This window comes from Alligator mississippiensis, chromosome 3 (genome assembly GCF_030867095.1).
Source record: "Alligator mississippiensis isolate rAllMis1 chromosome 3, rAllMis1, whole genome shotgun sequence".
Taxonomy (NCBI): Eukaryota; Metazoa; Chordata; order Crocodylia; family Alligatoridae; genus Alligator; species Alligator mississippiensis.
The window spans coordinates 68,118,489-68,143,281 of NC_081826.1; the positions used below are offsets into that span (position 1 = coordinate 68,118,489).

General features: G+C 40.4%; 1 protein-coding gene across 4 annotated transcripts in view; it reads right to left on the bottom strand.

Annotated features, from left to right (window-relative positions):
- Positions 1–24,793, bottom strand: part of CHD7 (chromodomain helicase DNA binding protein 7) — a 161,552-nt gene that overhangs the window by 112,612 nt on the left and 24,147 nt on the right. The gene's annotated exons all lie outside the window — the stretch shown is intronic.

Genomic DNA, 24,793 nt, shown 5'->3' on the forward strand with positions numbered 1-24,793 from the left:
AATATTTAAAGCTTTATTTATCAAAATAGGATCTCTGTTTTAAGTAACAGAGAAATTCATTTGTTATGATAAAATAGCAGTATTTTCACACAATAGGATGGCCTCAAAGACTACTGAAATACTTGACAGCTACAGAGAGATTATTATTTATGTAATGTAGTTAAGTACCTACAATGTGGAACAGTAGGTGAACTATATCAAACACCACTTTACCTCAAAGAGAGAGGTTAGAAAAAGTGCTTTGAAGATAAAACTTGACTTGTGATTGTCACAACCCAAGGGTGTGATTTTTTGTTTGTGTGCGCTTCAGCACTGCTAAATTATTTTCCCGCCGTTTGTAGCTTTCTTTGCAGGGTGCATTTCTTTTCTGCAGCTAAGAAATGCACGTTGCAAGGAGTTCCCGCCATTTGTATTTAAATTCGTGCCCCACTATTGGTCAGTTCTAAATTATTCCTACGTGGCGGCTAGCGATTGGCTTGCTAGCCGTATAAGAGGCTTGAGTGGTTTCCGCCCAAGTTGGAGGACTCCACGAACATCAGGAGGAGGAGACTTCATGTCTCATGAGGATCTCTAAGCGCTGCAGAGCCTATTGGAACCAGCGAGAATATCAAGAAGGCAACAGGGGTCTGACCAGCCTCTCGCCTCTCCCCGTCGCTGAACGATCCCTTGACGTACCCTTCCCTGTGTGCAAAAGTTCCACGGAGCCTAGCAAACTTCGTGTGAGTGGATTGTGAGTGAATCCAGAGCTCTGTCTGAGTCCTTAAACTGGGACTTAAGCGAAGTATTCCTGGAAGTTTTCCAGCCTGCACCGTGACCATCTACGGTGTAAGTAAACAATCTTAAACAACCATTAAGCGCCCGTGCCCAATTCTTGCGTGCCGCCTGCCTTCCCCGACCCGGCGTGTCTGGGCTGCTGGCCACAGCCCGCCTCGCGAAAAAAGGGCCTCGGACTGCTCCCGGCCCGCACAGTGATGTTCAAGTTAAGCAACTAACTCTGCAAGTAAGCACTTACACTTACAGGCTGTTTTCCACAGCACTGAACACCTGCTAACTCTCTGGGTCATTGTTCAAATATCTGCCGGTATGAAAAAAAAAAAGTGATATTCTTGTGTTTGAGAGAGTCATTGCTTATATTTTATGCATGTAGCATCATGGGATAGCAAGTGAAATACTTTCCAGATGCTTTTATAAAAAGTGCGTGCACTAGCTAGAGAATATGCTGCCTATTTTCATCGATTCTACACCAACATGCTCGCTTCAGGGAACATGACTAAATGTGGTTCCTTCTTGCAACTCATTTACTTCTTGGGTGTTCAGAATTCTGGAAAGTCAGGCTAGCTATTCAACACAATGTAAGACCATAGCTCTACGTTCCTACTTTGAAAACAGCCACACTTTAGTCACCGAAATACCTACCTCTTATAATTACCTGCACATTTTCCATCTGTACTCTATTCTTAGCATGTTAAAGATGATCTCAATTAAGGTAGTTTTAACCAAGTTGGACTTGGTCTGGTTTGACTTTCAATGTAAGCTGGACACCCAGACACCTAAAACTACATTTACACCAGAAATACTTTTCTGGAGGTATTACCCTGGCAGATTGCTTGGAGAGTCAGAGTTGGGATGGAAGGAGGTCTCAGGAGGTCATCTAGTCCAACCCCCTATCAGAGACAGGTTCATCCCTGTCCAAGCCATCCTATGCAAAACCTTTGTCTAACCTCCTAGCAAAACAACAGAGTCAACCCAGACACAACACAAGACAGAACACCCTTATCTGCCACAGGTAAATCAGGGAGCCCACAGCAGCCAACATCCTGCTTCTCCAAAGGTTAAAATACACTGAAGAGATCTCAGGGAAGAGGGTCATGGCTCCCCCACTATAAAGGAAGGCACAAACCCCCATAGTCCATACCAATCTGACTATGAGGTAGAACGCTTTCCTGACCCTAAATATGGCAATTGGTCTGACCCCGAGTGGAAGGGCAAGACTCTCTAGCCAGGAAACTTTGGATTGAAATCCCATGCCACAAAAGCTGTTCATTGTTCTGATTATACATAAAAACTATCCCCCCCCCCCCCCCCCGGAAAATAAACTATACCGGTAAACATACAGTTTTGCTAGTTTAACTATCTATAAAACAGAGGCTTCTAGCAGCACGGCTGTCAGTTGAAAATCACTCTTTTTCCTCTCTGACATGACCATTCCAGCGATGCTCTGCAGCAAACGTGTAAGTTTACATCACTTCTGAAAAATCAGACTTCAGATGTTTTTGAAAAGTTTATCCCAAATACATTTTAAGTCTGCCAAGCTATACTGGTGTTTGTGCGTCAGGATGTGCACATTTACTGTTTTAGCAAATGCAGCAGTGAAGTTAACTCAAGACAAAAATCCCACGAAAAATTATTTTGGGGAAAGAGAAAGGGAGGACAGGTAGCAGTGTGGAATATGCAAGGGGTTATGAAAAGACTGACTTTACATAGATCAGGACTACTTTATATGCGACGAGAAAAAGTGATTATATGTTAAATCCTCAGAGCTAAATTTACATTTTGTAAATATTTTAGAGCAATTTAGTTAATATATATTGACATGAAGATGCATTCAGTTAAGAACTCTATTGGCAAGTCAACTGACTGTCTTACAAGACTGAAGATGGGTATGGGATGTTCAAGGGAAAAGAATTTTGGTCTCCCTTCTCCCAAGTTGCTCTTAAATAAGTGTTCATACATTGCATATTTCAGGTCACTGAAAACACCAACACCACGCTACATAGTTTACAATTACACAGATTTATGAAAGTTGTTCATGTTTCATCTGCTGTGAATCAGATTATGCTTTATTTCCTTATTACATCAAATATTTGGCATGACATTTTCTTTTACAGAGGCAACCATGGGCACAAAAGCTTCAGAATATTTGGCAGCTTGTTGCTGTCAAGCAGCTGATGCGAGAATGACCAGCTAGTAGTTCAATCAGTGCCACACATTCGAAAACAATATCCTACGTCATTCAAGTTCATGGAAACTTTGTGTCAAATCTTCCAAGCAAAACAATTTACAGTGCTACTATGATGCAAACAGTTTGAGGGCTTCCCAGAACAAAACGTATCCCTATTTTGAACGACATTCCTTCTTCCAGTTAACATAACACATCAACTAGAGTCCAAAACGTAACCCAAACATGAAACACTGCTAGTTTTATATCAATAGCTATATCACTATCTAAGATATACCATGCAGTCTTTTCTTTTCAGTCTAGAAAGAAGCTATGATTATAACCTTCTAAAGAAAAAACTAAAAATGTAAAGATGTTAAGTCAGTCATAAATTGCTTCCCCATTTAAGTACATTAAAACCCCAAAACATGATTTTTTTTGTGGGGATGAGAACCCTTCTGTTTCAGTATGATATAGCCTGTAATTTTAAAAGGCCTTTTTGGTCAGATGACAACCTTCTACCTCAAGAGGACTTTAAAATGCAAATGGAGGAAGGAGAAGGTTTGTTTAAGAACAATTCAAGATAAGAAGGGGAAACAAGATCACTTACGAACAGTTCACAAATTATATGTTAAAAAAAAAAAGGTGCGTGTGTTAGGAATGCTATTTTGCAAATAACTCTGAAGGCGAATAGTGGAAGTTTTATACAAAATTATTTTTCACGCGCTTGAAATTTAAAGACCAAATAATCTGAAGAATCAAAAACAGTAGCAAAATTTGTTAATCCCACTCCACTAATTTCAGTACTTAATTAAAGCCACTTATTTGATGCATAGCTATGTGAGGATAATCCAAACAACAAAAAGACTGAATAAGGTGGGAGCAGAGGTGTCAGGAGGGAAGAGTTATATTGTTGCCATCAGCCATCAAGCTATCCCCTAGCAATTACATTCCCTTATAAAGCTGACACTACAACAGTGGAGGATTCAAGAGGTGGGGCCAATGGCAACATGCTGAGGCACTGAAAAAACACCAAGCACAACTGATTACTCTTGTTAAGGGCCAGCTTTTTGTACGGTTACTACAGTTGTCACTGATTAACTAACAGATCTGGCAATTTCCTACATTCTTTTGCATTTAAAAAGGATCGGAGAGGCTTAAAGTCATCCCCTTTCATATTCTAGAAGTTTAAGACTGCACCCTGTCTTGACCATGTTATGAGGGGCCCCTGTTCAAACAAGCTCTTCTTATACACCATGGCTCTTCCACTCTCCCTCCCTCCCCCGCCCCCTTTGGCAGGGCTGCAGCTGAAAATAATTTATCTGTTCGCTCTGCAAGAGCACAGCATATGTGATTGGGAGGGAAACGTATCCATCATGAATAAACTTGAGCACAAAGACAGGCTGAGTGTCACAGGATACAAAAGGGCAGAGGTCACAACAGTAAGCTGGAGGGTTTGTGCAGGGCTGTGGCTGTTAATGCATGGCTGCTTCATTCATTTTTGGCATGCAGAACAAATATTAGGCAAGAGCATTTCAAGTTTACAATATATATTATAGGAGGTAAACAGATTTTTTTTTTAAATTGGCAAAATACAGAAGTCAATAAAATGACAATAGGACTGATTCGCAACTAGAATTTTTAAGCTACACTTTAACAAATGCTATTGTGGAAAATGGCATTAATACATTTTACAATTCTCACATTTAGGCATAAATAACTCAGGTGGATAACAGCTGAAGAATAATTTTCCATAGTTTCTAAACTAATGTAATATAAATTATTTATTTTTACATCTTCCAAAGGGATTTCATCAATTCATTAAAAAAGTTAATTTAAAAAAAAAAATGCTTATTGCTAGCCACTAAATTCTCAGGAGTTTAAAGGAAGACAGAAACTATATTGCACCTTACCTGTTCTAAATTGACATAGTCTTCATTCATTTTTATGAAGTTTGAGAAACCACTTGATGAAATTAGTCAACTAATACTACACATGGTATATTTGTCCATAAGCATTTTACAATAATTTCAATTTATGATTTGTAGTTGAAAATCATTTTCTTGTGCATGTGTTCTTCATAAACAGCTGCAGATTACAGTCTGCATTTTTACAGGAACCACATATCCACATTCATTTTGGGGAAGATAAATACACTTTGTACATTAAAAGTGGAAAGCTGGCCAAGGTTTTCATGGAACTCATCACCACACACATTTTATGAATATGGAACAAAATGGTAGCTCTTCTTTATGCGTTATACATCTAGTGAGGCAACTCATCTATCATTTTTAACATTAGCTTGTATTCAATCTTTGGTGCTGGACAAATTATTGGCATCAATAAATTTAACACTTGCCTTGCAACTTCAGTAAGATTTACATGCTACATTAAATGTATGTCTTCAGAATGAATATGAACTGAAAAAAAAGTTACAAAAGGAGTTTTCATAAATTGTCATAAAAATCAAGTTATAAGCCACACTGGTTATTACCAAATGAATCATGCACAAATGAGCTATGTACCAGTTCTTTTATTATAATAAATGGCCTCACAGGTATTTTGGACCAAAAAAAAAAAAAAAAAAAAAAAAAAAAACCTATAAAAAACATGGTTAAATCTTTGCCCAGACCCCTGTCCATTTTAAATATTAAACTACTTCACCAAGTAAAAAGTTAAGACTACTGTGTAAAGATTTTTTTTTAAGTTAATACAACTATCACATTCTAGGGCACAGTCCAAATCACAAGTTCGACAGACATTGGGGACCAATCTATTACAAGATTATTAATGTGATGTTGTGTTACATATAGCAAAAAGCCCAAAACATGGTGGAACTGCTCTTCCCACAACTATTCAGTTTAGAGCAGTGGTACTCAACCTGTAGCCCATAGGCCAGATCCAGCTAACAAGGCAATGTCTTCCAGCCTGCAGGGCTCCCAGGGGTCAGAAAATTTGGCAGCACAGGAGTGGTGGCAGCATTCAATTGATTTACTCTTGCCACCTTGGAAGAAACTTCCAAACACACAGGGAGCCACAAAAGCCAGATGACATAATCCTATGTGTTCATCAAAGTTACCAACTGTCCAAAAAATTATGGACAGGCCAGAAAAAAAAAAGACTAAAAGCACTTATCTTTAAAAGTCTCTCTCGCTTTTTTTTTTTTTTAAGAGCTATTAAAAACAAAAAACAAAACAAAAAGACTCCTAAGAAGCTGTGAGGTTGATTTAAAACCCACCATTAGAATAAGGCTAGATGTAAGTACTGATGGGCAAACAGAGCAAAGCAGTGCCAACTTGCATCTAAGTTTCAGTGGGAGCTCTCTGTCAGGATGTTGTGGCCCATGGGAGCCTTCATAGCACCTTCCCTCAACCAGCCATGTGCTGCCACTAACAGCTGCTTGCCTTCAAAGTAGGCAGGGTCACATGTCTTTTTAAACCCCAAAATTTGAACCCAATTCTTGTTACAACTGTCCAGGGCCTGGCAGAAAAGTTACATTTACATAATGTAAAACACATCAGTAAAAAAATTGGGTGTCAGTAAAATAACTTTCTTGGATTGGTAACCCTGGTGCTCCCTCTCCAGCATATGGCTGGATGCAGCCTGTGGTGTTGTACCTGTGCATTCCCTCCATACCATTCATCTAGCTCACAGGGCCAGAAGGCTGAGCACCACTGATCTGAGTTACTTCACAGTTTTGTAAGCATTATATTACCATGCAAATGCCATAGGTTTAAACAAAGATTAAACAAGTAAGTTTATCACAGACTGTTAGATCTCAACAGTAGTATGTGGTTATATAGAAAACACGAGTTTTGCTACACAACCAAATCTCATTATAATTTCTGAACACGTACTTGGTATTTCAGAATCCATGACTAAAGTTACTAATCTGCACTGATGAACTAACTGCTTGAACTGTCTACAAGAGATACCACCATTAGTAAGACAAGTGGCTCCAACTTTTCCCAGTTTCTAGTCTAGAGCTTTTGCAGCATCCATAACTAAACAGAACTCTACCTACAAATTCACTTCAGATCTCCCTTATTCTGGGATCACTGATGTTGATAAGCAGTTGGATACAGATCAGGTGAGGATTGGGCATTTATAGATTTGTATGAAAAAAAGACAGGCTTAGCTAGCCACAATAGACAGCCTTCCATAATTCATAAATCAGAAATAAAAACAAACTGCCTGAAGAACACATCTCTTCATTAGACAGTTTCTGGTCAGAGTTCATTTTGGTGCCCCCCTTTCTGGTTAAAGAACTAGTCTGAATGTTTAATGTTCCATAAAACAGCCAAGACAGACAAGGTTCCTTCGGTGAATTTGGTATCTTTTATTAGACCAACCCAAATAGTTGGAGAATAGTTATTAAGCAAGCTTTTGGGTTCAAAAACCCTTTGTCAGGCTAAGGAAGTTTCAGCAGTTGGTGTGTGCTCTTCCTGGATGGCAAGAAAAGTAAAGAAGCCAGGGGCTGGGCTGGGGAGTCAGTTGCCAGGCAGATTATAATGTGTCAAAAATCCATTGTCTATGTTTAGTCTATGATCTCAAGTATCCAGGAGGTTGATGAAATGGAGCTCATAGGCTGGTCTCTGGGAAGTGTTGTGTAAGTTTCCCTTGAGGATCAAGACCGAGAGATTGGAGAGAGAGTGGCCCTCCAGTGAGAAATGTGCCCCCACAGGTAATTGGGTATTTCTGTCTTTGAAAGATTTCTGGTGTGCGTTCATTCTGGTGTGCAGTTGTTGTTTGGTCTCTCCTACATATTTTCCATCAGGGCATTTGGTGCATTGGATGAGGTATACTACATTCCTGGAGGTGCAGCTGTAAGATCCAGGAATGCTGATGGCTCTGTTGTGGGGTGTAGTAATAGTGGGGGTGGTGATGTGTTGGCAAGTTTTGCATTTCTTGTCCTGGCACGGTCTGGATCCTTTTGGTGTGTTCTGGGCTTGAGGAAGTTTGCTTCTGGTGATCAGGTTAGCGAGGTTCGGTACTTGTTTGAAGGCTAGGGTGGGTGGCTCCGGGAAGATCTTTTTAAGAATAGGGTCTCTTTCTAGTATGGGTTGCAGTTGTTTGAGGATTTTCCGTACAGGTTCAAGGGATGGGTGATGCGTCATAACCAGTGGTGTGCGATTTGTGGGGGGTTTTCTTCTGTACTGCAGCAGTTCTTCACGTGGTATCCAAGTGGCTCTTTCAAACATGCTATCTACCTCTCTGGAGGAGTGTCCTTGTTGGGTGAAAGCCTTTTTAAGATTGGCAAGGTGGCAATCCCAGTTGTTCTCTTCAGTACACATGCGGTGGTATCTGAGGGCTTGGCTGTATATCACAGCTTTTTTGGTGTGTTTAGGGTGATTGTTGGTTCTATGCAGATATGTATGTTGGTCTGTGGGTTTCTTGTATAACGTGGTCTGTCTTTTATCATTTTGGGTACTGATCATCGTGTCTAAAAAAGAGATGCTGGTGCTGGAGTATTCTAAAACCTACACCCATAAAACAGTCAAAGCATTCATAGTCTATTCTAGTCCACGAGAAAGCTGGTGGAACGGGAGTTGGTGCTCCCAAATAAATATAGTATTAACTTCCAAATGGACTCCATAGTGCATGGCATGTTAAAAAAAATAGAAAAGAAAGCATCTTTTCCAGTAGGGGGAAGTGAAGATATAATAAACCTTTGATGGTAAACCTCACTATTCTTTCAAAAAAAGTAACTCTGAAAAACCTGGAGGTAGCATGGATACCTGATATCTAGAGGCATTCACAAATGTATGTAATCATTGGGAAACTACTTATCTTCATCAGCATGAACTAAAAACCTGTCAAGAATGGAGGATAGGTTAGCCCTTGCTGAGCTTCTGTGCTCTAACAGCTAGACTGCTACCAAAACCTAAACTAGTTAGCTTGCTTGTCTACACAACACCACAACACAGACATACACCCTTAGGCTGAAGGTATTGCTGTCAAAGTTCAAGAGGCTGCGGAAGCATCAACTCAAGCAGCTAAAATTTGCTTCTAGGTTTCACAAGCAGAATAGAAAGCTAAACTACTGCAAGTTTCACAGGCACACAGATCTTTAGTTTTTCTAATTCATTATTAGTGTCAGACTTCCTAAAGTATTTTACTGTATGCAAGTAAAACCAAACTCGCTTAGAACACAGCACCTTTTTACTCTGAGCAGAAAGACTTGAGTCTTTTGAAACGCAGCTTACTGTAAGAGAGGTCACAAGTGCCATCGTCATGTTCTTATTACATCAAGATGCAATGTGGTGGCAGAATAGCTGCAACAGTTGAAGCAACTTGTAACAGCTCCACAGATGTAGGTTTGAACCCTACTCTGGCAACATTTGTAAGTGTGGGTCATTCAAGACCAAGAATCAAAGGCAGCTGAATGTGATGTCAGACCCATCACACCCAAATGTGGATATGGAAGCTGGTCTGCATTAACCATGCTAGCCTTTGGGCCACTATTTTGGGAAGGATCTTTGATTTATTACCTCAGGACTTTTTCATCATGCCAACACAGAAACAAGCAGATTGCTTTACCACCACTCTGAGCTGGCCGAATAGCATGCAGATTGAGAAAAAAGGGAAGCAGCTTTTCTGTCCCTCAGTTGAGGAAACACCCCACTGGAATTAGTGACAGATGGTTTAGGTTTTGAGTGACACTGAGGCTGTATAAGGAAATATAAGCTAGTCCTACAGGTAGAACTCTGTTAATTCTGCTGATGTTTGCAAAGCTCACTGTCCCAAAGTAGTACATGTTCCACAGCAGCTAGCTAGAAGTAGTAAACTAAAGCAAAAGTTTATTTTTAATAAATTAAATAGTCTTAAGAACCTGAAGGTACAGTGGTTAACCAAGTGTCTAATAAAAAAAAACACTTATTGCCATCAAAAAAAAAAAAAAAAAGCTTCTATGCTCTTTTATTTAAAGGTTTAGAGATTTATTCATAATAAAACAACATACCTTATATAGGCCTTCTTATATGCTTGCCATTATTTTATCTGATCATCTAAGATGCTCACCCCAGGAAACTTCTCATTATAACATGTCCAAAAGTCTTGAGATCTGTGCAACTTAAATATTTCCAAAGTATGAACCTCTCTCTACATTTAAATATGAATCATGGGATACAGGTGGGAAATAAGAAATGACAGTTTCAAAGAGGAATGTACTAGGGATGTAAAAGGTTAAACAGTAATTATATTTATACTATTTAACATTTACTGTTTACCTCCTGCTTGGTGCTGCTGGGTAAGGGGCTGTGGTAGGGGCTGCCCAGGAGATGGTAGAGATCCAGACTGCAGCAGGGAGGTAACTAGCTGTTACCTGGGGGAACAGAGCTGGGCAAAGTTGTGTGGTAGAACTGGCAGGGCTTAAATAGGAGTGAGCACAGTGATGGTGGTGCCAGAGGGGTGAGCTGAATGGTATGCCCTGCCCCTCCCCTCATAGCACCCACAGAGGCTCCTGCCTGCCAAGATAGATGCACCATACCCAGGCAGTGCTCCAGCCTACAGGCACCCAGAGACCTGAGTGGCACCCTCCCTCTCACCCACCCCCAGACTCCAACAGCTACCAATCGGCAAGGACCCATAGCAAATCTCCCAGCCTGTGGCCATGTGGCAGACTGATATGCTGCACAGGATTGCTCCTGAGACATCCACCTGTCTGGGAAAGGATTTTATGTGCTTTGGATTTAGATGGTAATGGAGTCAGTCCCACTTTCAGTTCAAGCATTATTTAATTTGTAGATTCCTTTTCTCTTAACATAGCAGTTGCTCCAGGACAGCCTTACTGAGTCAGGTGATACTTTAGGTTACTGTTAAGATATCACCACATCAGATACAAGAAGCCACTTCCAATTGATACCATAGTAGTAACAAGTATAGTTATGTTACCTTTGCCAGTCAGTTTAAGAATTCACTATCTTTGCACTACTGTTTACATAAGGAAACCTCCCACCTTTTCAGTCTTAGCATAAATGCTCAGCTATAAATGCTCAGTGATCTCATGGCTCCCCTCCCCCCCACCCCCTTTATACACTTATTGTTGCCAAAATACCTCTGGGGAAAAATGCATTGGTGGGGGCCAGACATATGGATAAATATCATGCTGCCAGTATCATGTTTTGCAGGGAATGTCTATGACTGAGTGGAAAACCAATTCTTATTACACAACAAAGCATCTTATTTATCATTCTGGCCAGTAGTCAACCTGGGTGGCCCATTACTGCTCTGTCCTGAATCTTTCACCAGCCACAGTCTATGCATCAGAGCTAACAGATACACTATCCATCTGCATGGGTTGAGGAACTTCTAAGAAGTCACTTTAACCAGCTACAAAATCCTAGTCTTGGTGGCATTTTAGGATTATGTTTGACCTAGAATTATCAGAAGTAGACAGGTGCCATTAGAACAAAGTATTTGCAAAGTCTTAATATGATATTAATTCAGCTAGCGGCACATTTTAATAAATCTATTTCCCTCCATTTATGAGATGAAGTCCTGTCAGCCTTAAGGATGAATATATGCTCTGAAGCAACTTCTGTGGAGGCAAAAAATCTGATCTAGATGCCTCAAGTCTTCTCTTTTTGGAGGAAAAGATTAAAGAAGATCATAAAGGTTGTAGTAAGGCAGCTCCAGCACTAGCTAGAGTTCTCTACTTTTGTTTCAGGCCTTCTTATAGTATTGAGACTTAACTGGCTAATATCTGCATCCATCTAGTACTAGATCAATATCCTTATAAAGTGTCAAAATGAGTATGTCCAAGCTGCCTTCAAACGTTCTTGGCTGGCTGTGAGGTAAGAATATGCTTTCAGATCCTAACAGGGTTAGACCAACTCACTGAAGTGGCTCCATTCTTTTTTTGGGCAAACATTAATTAAGACAGGGCAAAGGCATGAAGGAGATCTCTTATCCAAGGTTCAATAAGATTCTATTGTTGATGATGTACGCAATGTATGCTAGGAGGGCTTCAATATATAACCTAACCTGTTTTGGATCGTCACCAAATTAAACAATCTCCCAGAAGGGAAAGAGGAGGCATAGGCTGCTACCCTTGTCAACCCTACTTCACACGCATTTCACAAGAGTGAGATCAAAGATGCATCTTTTATCTAATTCAGTCAGATTTTCATGATTGTTCAGTGTTGAGGAGATGGTGCTTACGTGGTTACTGACTCCAAAAAGAAGAGACTTCAATTTAAAAAAAAGCTTTTTTTTTTTTTTAAACACAATTTCCCCTTTTTGTAAAAAAATAAAAAATAAAGAAGCGTGGGGGAGGTCTTTTGTGAAACAGAAATCACTGGACACATTTTTTCATTCCACCCAGGAAGAGCACACACCAAATGCTGAAACGTCCTTAGCCTGACAAAGGGTTTTTGAACCCGAAAGCTTGCTTAATGACTTTTCTCCAACTATTTGGGTTGGTCTAATAAAAGATATCAAATTCACCCAAGGAACCTTGTCTGGATACATTTTATGTACTTTTGATAGTTCTCAAAGATTTGTTTGGTTCACAGTAACCTATTATAAATATTCTTTTCTCCTGTGCAGAAAATAACCTGTTTTCAGAAGATGGGGGGGGGGGGGGGGAGATGGATGACACACACCTTTACAAAATCTAGTGTTCTTATCTTTATGGATCTCCAAAGTTGCAAGGAATGTCAATGTTGGTTGAAGGTATGTATGCAAGGATCTGTCCCACATGACCGGAATTCTCAAACTCTTTGACAGCATAGCTCATATCTCAGTAGCACATCTGTGAACCACATTCTCTTACCATAATAATAAAACTGTACATTTGGAAATGTAATATGGGTGTAGCTATCTTAATGCAATTTAGCATCTATAAAGCAGGAGTGCCAGCTCTTCATAGGATATAGGCATACTGTAGATCAGAGTTACTAAGATTATCAACATGCTTAGGCTATATTGTAAGATGCAATATAAATAACTTTTCATTTATAAATAAGTGTGTGTAATATTTTTTTCCTTATTACCCATGGGGGGGGGGGGGGCGGGACTTATCTGTTTAACCTTAACATACCAGACACCTGATGAAGCAGCAGTCGCAACTAAGACAAACAGATCTTACAACAGAGGCCTAAAGTAGACTGCAGTATTCCTAGAATTTTTTCTCAAGTTGCAGCCAAACAAACAAACAAACAAAAAAAGTTTAGCAAAGACTTTCCTTAAATAAGCTAGAAGAAAGCAAGTAGTAAATGTTTGTTGCATCACAAGACAGAAAAGACGCATAGAGGGTTTTCTCCCATGACATCTGTTGGGTACTGCTGCCTTTGAATTTTGTTAGAAGCATCCAAGCAGTCTGAATTAGTAGACAGGGGTATAAAAAAAACCGGATTACTGTCCCAAAATGAGACAGGGACTTCAAACTATTCACTGAACTTATTTTTGCAGTTCTACAGGAAAAAATGGTGATAGCCATTTCATTTTTCCACAGTAAAAACAGATTCCACTGCCGCCAAGAGCCTCTGTCCAGTCTCAAGTACTGCCAGACTTCTTTAGTATCTCGCCCACAATTTTTCCCAGTAATACTCCAGTCATCCTTCTAGATTACTCCCTCTTGTGTCTTTGGACTAATTTTCCATCTCTACCAAACAAACTTATTGATTTTTATCTTTAAAATATTTTTATGTCCTAATCTTTTTATACCTGGCTACTTTTTAAAATGTCAACTACCACTTTCACTCGCCAAATGTTACCAGCTTTCCATCACTCAGTCAGCTTCCCCTCCTCCCTGCTTACTCCCTTGCCATATTGCCTTTCATACCTCTCAAACCCTAGTAGCTGATTATGGCTAAACAGATGGTGAGCCATACAACTACTACCTATTATGAAACACAAGCTTATTCCATTGGTGTGTCTCATCTTCAACTGAAGCTTAATCCACTTGCAACAGGTGATACTGACATCTCCTTGTGACAGAGATTCTGGATCTCCAAGATTTTCCTCTTACTGCATATTAGCATTGCTCCAGTATTAATCATTAAAATATATCTGAATTGAAGCAGGATCCCATAGGAAATCTCAGTGTTCTTTGAGAATGTAGCATTAACTGTCATGCAACTGGCCAGTCCTCAGAGCTTTGTATTGCTGGACTATCCCAGTAAAACTTGGGTGCATGTGTCCCATATAATCCAGGAAAAAGTTACTTTGGCTCTGATTTTTCAAGTCACCAGAAGCCCAACTATACATAAAAATATGATTCACCTCAACTGACTTTACAACTGAACAGGTAGAAGTCAAACTGTTCTTCAACATACAACCACAATAACTACACAAAATTCTAAAATACTTTCCGCTCCCTAAGATCTGCTCTAAAGAACAACAAGCACATCCTTGTTAAGTTATAACAGTAGAGTTATAGCTATCAGATTGACCTGAGCACAGAGGCCCATATTTTCCAAGGCAGCTAGTGATTTTGAGTGCCTCAACCTGACATATTCTATGAACCCAAGGACACAACCATTTATACCAGCATAGTTTACATTGATTCTGAATGCCAAGGTAAATTATGCTGGGAATCGGGGCATCAGCCAACTCTTCTAGCATAGCTACTTGCAGAAAGTACCACCAAAGCGCTGGAAGAGCAGGTAATAGCTTGTATACGTAGCTACCCTGGGAGAGCTCCAAACAAATCACACATGCACCATTTCCCCCCACCCCCAATTTTCCTAGTGTTTTTTTCAGGGTAATTCCAAAATAGATTCAGTCACATCATTGCACTATAGGACTGTATGCCATGTGTCCACCCCTTGTTTATACCAGTGTAAACATGTCAAATTCCAAACACTTATTTTCTAAAGGCCAGATGTTCAGAGCCTTCTGAAAGCCAGGCACCTTTGAGGGATCTCAAGTCAAGGCTCTAAAACCACTAGTCATTCTGCAAAATAATGTCCATATTTAATCAATTATCTATCACCTGTCCCCCATAATCTTACTATCAAACAAACCAATAGTCATAAGTAAAACTGAATAAAACCAGCCCCCTTCCTCCCCCCCCAGGTGAAACACCATAAATATCATCACTCAAAAACACAGAGACTGCCATGGCTTCCATTTGTCACCATGTTAAGAAAAGTATATAGGTCTTGGAAATAAACATTAACCCTTTATTTAAAATAAATTTTAAAAATGGGAGATACCCCTCACCCCCCCCAAAAAATATCAGAGGATATGGACATATTTAAAAATAAAATACATTTTATAATACTGAAATGGATTTACTTAAAGTAGGGCTGTCCAACTTCTGAAGGGCCTGCAGCCACACAGGCCATACGTCACAGTGCATCATGCTGTGGGCAAAGCCCCTCACCACCACGCCACACAAAGAGTGACTGCCTGTTGCACCCTGCCATTACTCTTGCACCCTGAATGCCACACCACATGGACTCCCCCTCTACTGCACCACGCCAACTATGCCCACAAGCTACCTGGTTGAAGCCTTTCTTAACCCTGCAAGCTATGCATTCCTGTCTCATTCCCTCAAGATGTGTGTGAGGGGGAAGAGGTAGAGAAGGGAGGCAAGAAAAACTGGACAAGGGAAGGGAAGCTTACAGTAGACTCCAGCAGCAGCAGGAGAGGAATGGGAGAAGCAGTGCCTAGACCAGGAACCTTCCTGCCACAGGTTAACCCCTCAGTGAGTTGCATGCGACCTGCGGGCTATAGGATGTCTGCTGGTAGCCCTGACTTAAAGCACAGGAAATGTTGCAACTGACCCTTTAAGAGTGAACAGTTACAATAAGGAAACAGAAAGGTGCATATTTCCTATGTCAACCTGACTGACAAGTGACCACACCAATGACAGACAATTCAATGGGCCAAACATAGATAGATAATGACAGTTTTGCAGAGCTCAAATGAATGGAACCAATTCAAGTATGGTTCCAGTTGGAAATGTAGAATAAAAACGGTACCTTATTGCTCTATTGTGTGTGTAGTCAATTAGATTATTATAGTGCCAATTTCTTGTGTTTTCACACTTGCTACTACTACAGGACCAAAGTAACTTTAGAGATTTAGATTCTTTTTTGGTTTGATGCATCAACAAAATCATTAACAAACTTCTAAAAGGTAGGACCAAATTCTACCCTCACTTATTCCTGTGCAACTCAATGGAAGAAAGTCACAGCTGAACAACTCCATTAAAAAAAAAAAAAAAAAAAAAAAGTCTAAAATTGGCAGAATTTGGACTTAGAAGTCCATTACTAGTTATGGCCAAAGGCTGGCAAGAAAATGGCTTGGACCTGCAGATTCCAAGCACGTGTGCAGTGCTAACTGTTAGGCAAAACACATTTTGTTTGTAAATGATCAAGTTTTACATGGGATTATACAGGAAGAGCAAATATTAGACCTGCATTTTTAGTTGTTTTTAAAGTGTGGTGCTTCTACAAAAATAAGTCGTCTTTGGAAAGCAGAAAATAGTATCCAGGTTGCAATTAAACAAAAAAGTACTGAAGGGACATTAATAACTTTTAGAAAGATTAAAATTTTTAGAAATTCAGTTTCAGAATTCTATCTTTATAAAATATTTAATCTACAAAGATTTTTCCATTCTTCTCATTTGCAAGAGTTTTTCCCCAAACATGGAAAAACTGAAGTATGGGGGAAGCCAATACAGTGAAACTAAACACGAATAAAAAATATAAATAAACAAACAAGCCATTGAAAAGCAGAATTTTTTTTTAATAATTTTAGTTCTAGCAATTGTGGTATTAATTTTAACTAATGTAGATACCGAGGTTTCGGATAAATTGGATCTTTAAATTGGTGTTCTCATAAAATAAGCTGTACAAGGTTGGTAGTTGGGGCATAATGATGAAGAGTACTGTATTAATATTCCAAGTAGGACTAGCATATAATACAATTATGAAACCACAAGTGCCACATAAAGAGGACATTGCCAAAATGCAGATCTGTATAAATCCAGGAAGTGGCCATTTTCCTCCTTGACTACAATTACTTGGCTAGTCAACATCCACTGAGTGAGATCCAAAGGAGAGAGAGCTCTACAGCTAACTACAGGCCTCACAGCATGGCAGCGGTATGAAGCAACAGGGACAGAAGTAGGATCCTCAAGCTGCCATAGAGATGTTTAATCAGAATCAAGCTCTACAGCTTGTGAGCAACACGTCAGTGCCTGTCACAGCTGTGTACTGCCTCTTGCCAGTTGTATTGTTCCTTGCAAAAACAAAGATTCAGCCTCTTCTGTTGTTATTGCCTATCCTTGCTCTTGCAAGCACACAAAATGGATTCTTAAATCAGTTAACACTGTCACATCGGTCCCACATCACCAAGGAACTAAGCGTGGTACATATCTGGAGGTTTTATTTGGGTCTCTATGGTGCATGATAAAGATCTCAAAAACAACTGTAAAAAGACATTTTAATATACCTGCAAACAAACCTGCAGGCTATAGAGAAGTTAACAGCAGACATCCACAGAATTCCTTGAGAATAATTTTTATTGTATCCTCCCCGCTAAGTCAAGGCTTTGAGGTTGTAAAGGGAATCAATGTTCAATTAGTTTTTTTCTGAAAATTTTGCAAGGTTCAATGATCAAAGTACTATCCAGTCCTCAAAAATTCTCTCCAGAGACCAGGGTGAGGCATCAGTCCTACCAGATGATTCTGCAACACCAAGAACAGTTGAGGAGAAGGAGAACACAAGGTTTTATGGGTAAAGAAAATATTACAGGCTTCTCCCTTCTCTGCAGCTTTGGAAGAGTGGGGGGAAAAAAAGAGACATTTTCTACACACAGCCACTCTACTGTATGCTCAATGGAGGACACGCCAGGCAGGATAAGGAAACAAGAGGCATAGGCTGAATAATTTAAGGTCTCCCAAACCTTCCTTTCAGTAGACCAGGATGTGGTGGGAGAAACAGAACTCCACTCCATGAAAGGAAGCTTTGGGCTGGGGAAAAAAAGAGATAGAATGGCAGGCCTAGACAGAACCCAGCAAGAGTTTGAGAGGGTTGGAGGGGGTAGCAGAAGCAACTATTGCTATTCCTCCTTCCTTAGTGATGAAAAAAATAGGGAAGTATAAACTCAGAAAGGTACTGATATAAAATGGAAAGTAAAGACAACACTAAGTATAATGAGGAGTCAAGTAAGAAAAAAAGTGAATGGAGGAATGGAGAAAGACTGAACAAAGTTTAGACTGCAGTAGAGCAGAGACCACAGTATCAATGAATTAAACAAGAAAATACAATAGGGAAAATATAGGTATGGTAAAGCAACCCAAAGAGAAAGAGGAAAGAAATCAAGAATTCTTGAAGAGTGAAAGAAAAGTCTTTTAAAAAAGGAAAATCAGGTAGAGAAAAGAGGTACTAAAAGAAAGAAAAACTACAGTCAAGCAAAGGTAAAATAAGACAAAATAATTCACTCACAATACAAATATTCCACAGCAGAAAGTTCAGTGCCAGCAGTAGGATACATACATAGGACATAAGGTAAAACATACTTTCATGTTACGTGGTGACTATCCCTAATGTTTGGAGCGTCAGTTCCTCAAGTTTAACCACTATAAAGGGACACAAATGGGCTGCACAACATAGGGATTCATCCTAGTTGGAGTAAGAGAGCTGTTTGAGATTAGAAAGCACCTCATTTTGGAGCAGTCTGGGAAGCGGTACCAGAACTAGAGAAAGGAACTGGGTAGAAGCAGGAAGACACACAAGCACTGACCAAAGTAAAACCCCCTGAGAGTTAAGTACAACAAAGGAATAGATAGGTTCATTGCATCAGAAGTACATTAGAAAACTTGATTCAGTGAAAGATTTCTTCTAAAATAGCCTCAGGTGAATGAAGGAGCAGAAACTGCAGCTGAATCACAAGTAAAACACCAGTCTTGACAGTTGACAAGCATATCAAGTTCACTTAGATGAAGTGAACTTTCAGAAAATGTTGACTCTCATAAACAAACAAAGTTGTTGTTTAACTGCCCTGCCACCTACAAATAATAAAGTTTGGAAATAGACTGCAGCAGCTGTGATTTCAACATTCACATCATAAAAGTAAGTTCTGTGACCTGTACTCATTATTTAATCTGCCAGTATACTATGTCCCAGCCCTAAATAATGCCCCTCATTCTGCTATTTGACTCCAGTCCCAACACAAGATATTCTGAGGACAAGTTAACAAACTTTAACTTGGTAACTTATACACCGAGCAATATTTATTTGTTTATGAGGGAAGTTTTATATATAACAGATTTACATTTCTTAATTGAATCAGTACTAAAATATTGGTCTTCCTACCAAAAACATTGAAATTCTGGATATTTTCACCATCGAACAGAATTAAAAGTACTGAACTCTACGTGATGGCATAATGCTAAGGACAACTTCAGGTAAGAATATTTTTGCATTTCCTTTTTCGAATTTCAGTAAAAGTATATTACAGTCTGTCTTAACAAGCAAAGGAAGACCATGTCCTTGGTCTTCCTTTGCTTACTCGGTTCTTAAAGCCCTTGATGAAAAAAGTATACCAGGAAGAGTTAGCATAAGATACTGAGAGGATCAATCCCCATAGGTGGGAGAAGGAGAGGGAGGAGAGGGAGAGGGAAGAAGAGAAGGAGAGAGGGAGAAAAAAAAGGAGAGACTATTGTGAGCTCAAGCTAAAAAAAAAAAAAAGGTAAGGAAACTTCTTTGGCTTGAGCCTCCTTGATCACGTACTTGTCTGAAGTTGAGAACACCCTTTCCTCACTCCCTGTATTCATATAATTGACACCTTTACATAAAAGTAAGATTTTTCAAATGTTCAGTTTTGAGGCTGTTTGTGAGAAGAGCTACTTTTAAATATATCTTACTTACCTGAAACTGCTTTATTTCTTGAGCTGGCCATTACCAGCCTATTTTGTAGATATGGTAGGACAAATTCCTTCCTGTCTGAAAGTTTCCATGGTAATAAGAGTCCCCGTTAGTACATCCACAGTGGTCTTCGGCTGGCCAAACAGGCAGCCTTTGTACTGCAAAGCTACCTCTTTGTATTCCTCTGTGCTGATCCTACACATACCACTGTAAAAGTATATACTAGTAAAGGCAGAGTAAAACCAATTCACATTGGTTTCACACTACTGCTGCTTATACCATTGAACAGATGTGGCCCTCTGGGAGATTCTCCTTCTGAAGAATTTCCAGAGGTTGAGGAGAGCGTGGGATTTCTATGGACTTGTCTATATTAGGCAGTTTTGCCACTTTAGCTATTCCAGCTTATAATGAGGCAAACTCCTATTCATGTGAGCACAATTATAAAGGCACCTTTTTAATCAACATATCTATACCAGTTTAAAAAAAGAGAGACGGGGAGAAAAAGAAAATCCTAAACAACAGATGTGTCAGTCCCAAGATGCAATATTTCAAATCTCATTTTATGAATGAAAAAATTAACACACACAAGGACCAACCCCCCCACCAACCCCAGAAAAATGGAAATTGTAAAATTGTTTAAAATAAATGAAGTATCTACCATGAACCTTATAACACCACAACCGACATGTAGATGATGTCTTCACAAAAAAATTGTTTAGTTTATACCATTTTTTCAAACAAATTGTAATCCTAAAATATATGTTTAAGTCCTGCTACTAGTAAACCATTTATACACACATGCCCACATGCACCCACAGAGGAATTTTCAGATTTCAATAATATTCAGATTAGGAAGAATTCTTTTCCTGCATTATCATCTCTGCAAGTCTCTACCATAGAAGCTGTATGTCCTACAATTAAGGCAACAAAACCTTTCAGATTAAATCCATTCTAAAACACACGCTCAATTCTCATCCAATAGCAACACAGCCTACAACCAATAAGAAACAAATCTCAGTTGTCTATCAGTTCTCTTTTCTGTCAACCCTTCATTTCAGCACTGTAACTACATGATAGTTTGTTTACTTAGTGCCGAGGTGGGCAAAATATGGCCCACAGGCCGGATCCAGCTTGCCAATTGATTTTATCTGGCCCACGGGTGGATGGCAGCACCATGTGGAAGGCCATGGGCCACCTGCACTTAGACCCCTGCCTTTCTTGGCAAGCAGCAACTCCAACCTCTGCTGGAGCTGTGGGGGATGCTGGGTGTCAGCCTGCGAGATGAAGCAGGACCTGCAGGGACAGACTCCATCTGCCATGCATTGCTGGTGATGCTGGGCAGAAGCATCCCCACCCAGCCACCCAACATCATGCAGCACCAGCACAGGCCAGAGCGGTAGCTGTTGCCTGCGCCTCCCACCAACAGAGGGGGAGGCCTGAGTATGGCTCACCCAGAACGTGCTGCACAGTACTGGGCAGCCAGGGCTGCTTCCACCCAATGTTTATGGCACCTGACAGATGCAGTCCAGCCTCCAGAGCCTGCAGGGCTAGACTGCATCTCCCAGGTGCCATGGGGGAGGCAGGGGGTGGAGGCAGCCCCACCTGCCCAGCACTATGTGGTAGGCCCTGGGACAGCCACGCTCAGGCCCTGGCAGCTCCAGCTGCCTCATGGTGGGGGGCAGTGCTGCTTCTGCCCAGCAGCCACAGTAGCCCACAAAAGCTCAGCTTCTCCAGCCCCTGCCTGTGGAGATGGAGCCTGGCCATGGGCCTCCATGCTGTCCCACCCTGCCCTACCATCAGGGCTGCTGGGAACCACAAAGTGGGGAGGATACATACATGGCCAGAAGCCCTGATGTGGGTGGGACATCATGGAAGCCTGTGGCCAGGCTCCATCTCCACCAGCTGGTGCCACTCTAAAGATGAATGAATGTGAAAAAAAAATAATGGATCTCACTCAGCTTCCCATCTTCAGAGACATTTCTTCAGAAAAAAAGTGAATTTCTTTACACGTTAAATCATTTTAAAATAAGGACCTAACCCAACCCCTAAACGATTCTGTCCTCAATGGTGGGCTGCTCTGTACATTGCTCTTAGTTCCTACCCTAACCATCAGTTTGGATGCTTGGAGAATTTGGAATGGCAGGCTCATTGGGGACTTGGCTAAATGGAGCTGTGTAATCCTAGTTACCCAGAAGGTACACAAAGTCAGTGTAAAAGTAAACAAACAAACAAACCAACCCCCAAAACTGTGCCTTAAAAAGTTCTTAAAGTCTTCCAAAGATATATTCAAATACCACAACACCCCGTTATAAAAAAGAAGTCAATATGTAATGGTTCGTTCAACTGTTCATGTCAAATACATTAGCATAGTTTAAGAAGGGAAAATAGTCCTAAAAAGGTTAAATGCAGAAGAAATTTTTGGTTGGGAGGTTTATGTAACCAGTTGTAGAAGCAAGCATTATTACCCAACTTCAGAAAGTCATTACATTGCTAATGGAACACTCTTGATGCCAAGATTCCAGTGTTTCACAAGTCACCCTTTCTATCAGGATTTGCCCAACTGCCAGTTACCAAGCAACATTCCATATGAGAGATACCACTATGAGAAAATGTGGAATGAAGTAATGAACAGAATTAGAAGTGGTGACACAATCCAGCTTGTAAATAAGGACAGGAATAAACTTCAAAGATTTTCTCCTGAACTCTCCACCCAACAGGAAAAAGTGTATGCAAGACTGATAACAGTCTAATATCCTCAACAGTAAGGTAGAAGAAGAAGTTTTATAAGTCTGACCACAGGATGCAGTTCCAAAAATGAATAATTGATCAACAATAAAAGAAAACTTCCTTTAAGAACCCTCCACTTGTAGGCCGTCCATCTATTTAGCAAACAAACCGGTAGATATACTCACTATATAGTCAGATGTGGTACAACTTAGACAATTTTCATTGTAGACTGCAATACTCATTATGAATAAGTACATGAAAATCAGATTTTGTACTGATTGTGGGATAACTAAACATAAGATGTACTGTAAACTAGAATACCTCTCTCATGTACTCGCACCCCCTTTTGAAGTCAAAGTCATCAAATGACAAAAGATTTCATTACTGCCCTGTACTGTCAGGAACCAATATTAATTATTATTTGAATTAACCTCTGAGCCACAATTTTCATCAGTACTCAGTAAAGACAGGGACAATTTCTAATTACATACTACCCTTATTATAAGTCACTAGGCTGTAAAGCTCCATCTGTGGAGACTGCTACCCTTTGCTCTGGAAGTGCTTTGGACTCCACTATGAATATTTTGGTATCATCCACCTAACAATGTATTGAATACAAGTAACTCCCCAATAACTTACAAGTGTTTTCAGAGATACCACACTATGTAGGTTCTAGGTGTAACATACCAAATAACTGGTAAAGTGCAATATGTACAATACAGTGAGTTGAAGCAAGGAAAGCCTTAATTTTCTTGCTGTATACATCAGAACTTTACAGATACATTGCAAAGCAAAAAAAAAAAAAGTATGAAAGAAAACTTTGTGTATTTAACTTGTCCCTCAGCCCTTGCAAGTCACAAAATCCTTCTGGTAATTCCCACTTCAACTACATGCCAGAATATGTAAGAGTTACAAAATAAACAGAGCAAGTTGCAGAAAGCACAACGCACTACTTAACCTGTACAGTGAATAAGCCCAAGGTCTGTCAAAAACAGTTTGTGACCAGGTAAATTGAAGACTCTATTGTTAAGAATATGCACACAGGGAAGAATTTAAGTTGTACAAATAGTGTATTTTATTATTTCTAGACTACATCAGCCCCTGTTTCAAACAGACTACATAGTAAAACTTGTAGTAAGAGACTAATAAGGGTGCAAAATCAGTCAGTCATTCAAAAACACGGTATTACGAGTCCACATGCAATGAGAATTAAATCTCTTTGCATGCGTGGATAATACGTATTCACCCAGAGTATTCTTGCTTCATTCTGTGCACTTGATGGATAGTACTCATTGAATGAATCTACCATGGTGTAGCAAATAAGACTACTGTGTGTAGGGCCTTTACCTTACCTGTAAAAATTAGAGGGTGTAAAAAGACTCACAAATAAATGGATTTCAGTAAGAGAAGGACTGTCTTGTTGGTATCCAGCTGAATGTCACTCAGGCATGCCAACTCTGCCCAGATTTCTTAGAAATCTTAGAAAACTTTCAAAGATGGCTTTCCATTCTGCCTGCTCCTGATCATCAGGGTTCTGGGTTTTCTGTTTTCCATAGAAAAACAGAGAAAATGTGGACTTCTCCTTTTAGCAGAGAAACCTGCGGATTCCCTGCTTTTGCAAAGAGCTCTGCAGGCTGGTTGAGCTCCAGCCTGCAAGAGTTATTTGCAAACAGGGCAGGAAACCCCCAGCCCTGCCTGGAGGGAGAGGGGGAGGGGAAGGTCAGGGCCTGAGGCTCTCAATCAGCCACAGCTCCAGGCTCAGCTTCACTCTTCCCTCCTGGAGCCTGGGGTAAGTGGGGCTTGCAGGGGGCTGGGGACCCCCCAGGAGCCAGACCTATCCCCACCCGAGCAGGCAGCAAAAGTGGGTGAGCCAGCTTCATGCTGCTTCTGCTGCAGCTGCCTGCTGTTGAGGGCAGGGAGCTGCAGACTTGGGTCCCTGACCCAATAGCCCTGGCAGCAGGGGGCCCCCTCTGGCAGGGCTGGGAGCAGGGGCTGTGGGTGGGGGCAAGAGGCATGAGTAGGATGGAGGGCTGTTGCGGGGGCAGTGATGGTCACCAGCAGGGCTGGAGGAAGCATGGGGGGGGGGGGAGGGGAGGCACACACCAGCAAGGCTAGGGAGGGCTACAGGGGCTTTTAAAAATTGTAATAAAGGTTTTTGTGGTCTCTATCAGAGAATTTGCATTTTTTTTATCAGAAAAAAACAGTATCCCTGCTGATCATCCTGAGCACTTAGCACTCATGAGTACAGCTCAGCTCTGAAAGTTGTGAATACTCAAATTTTCTGGCACAGGGCTGAATATCT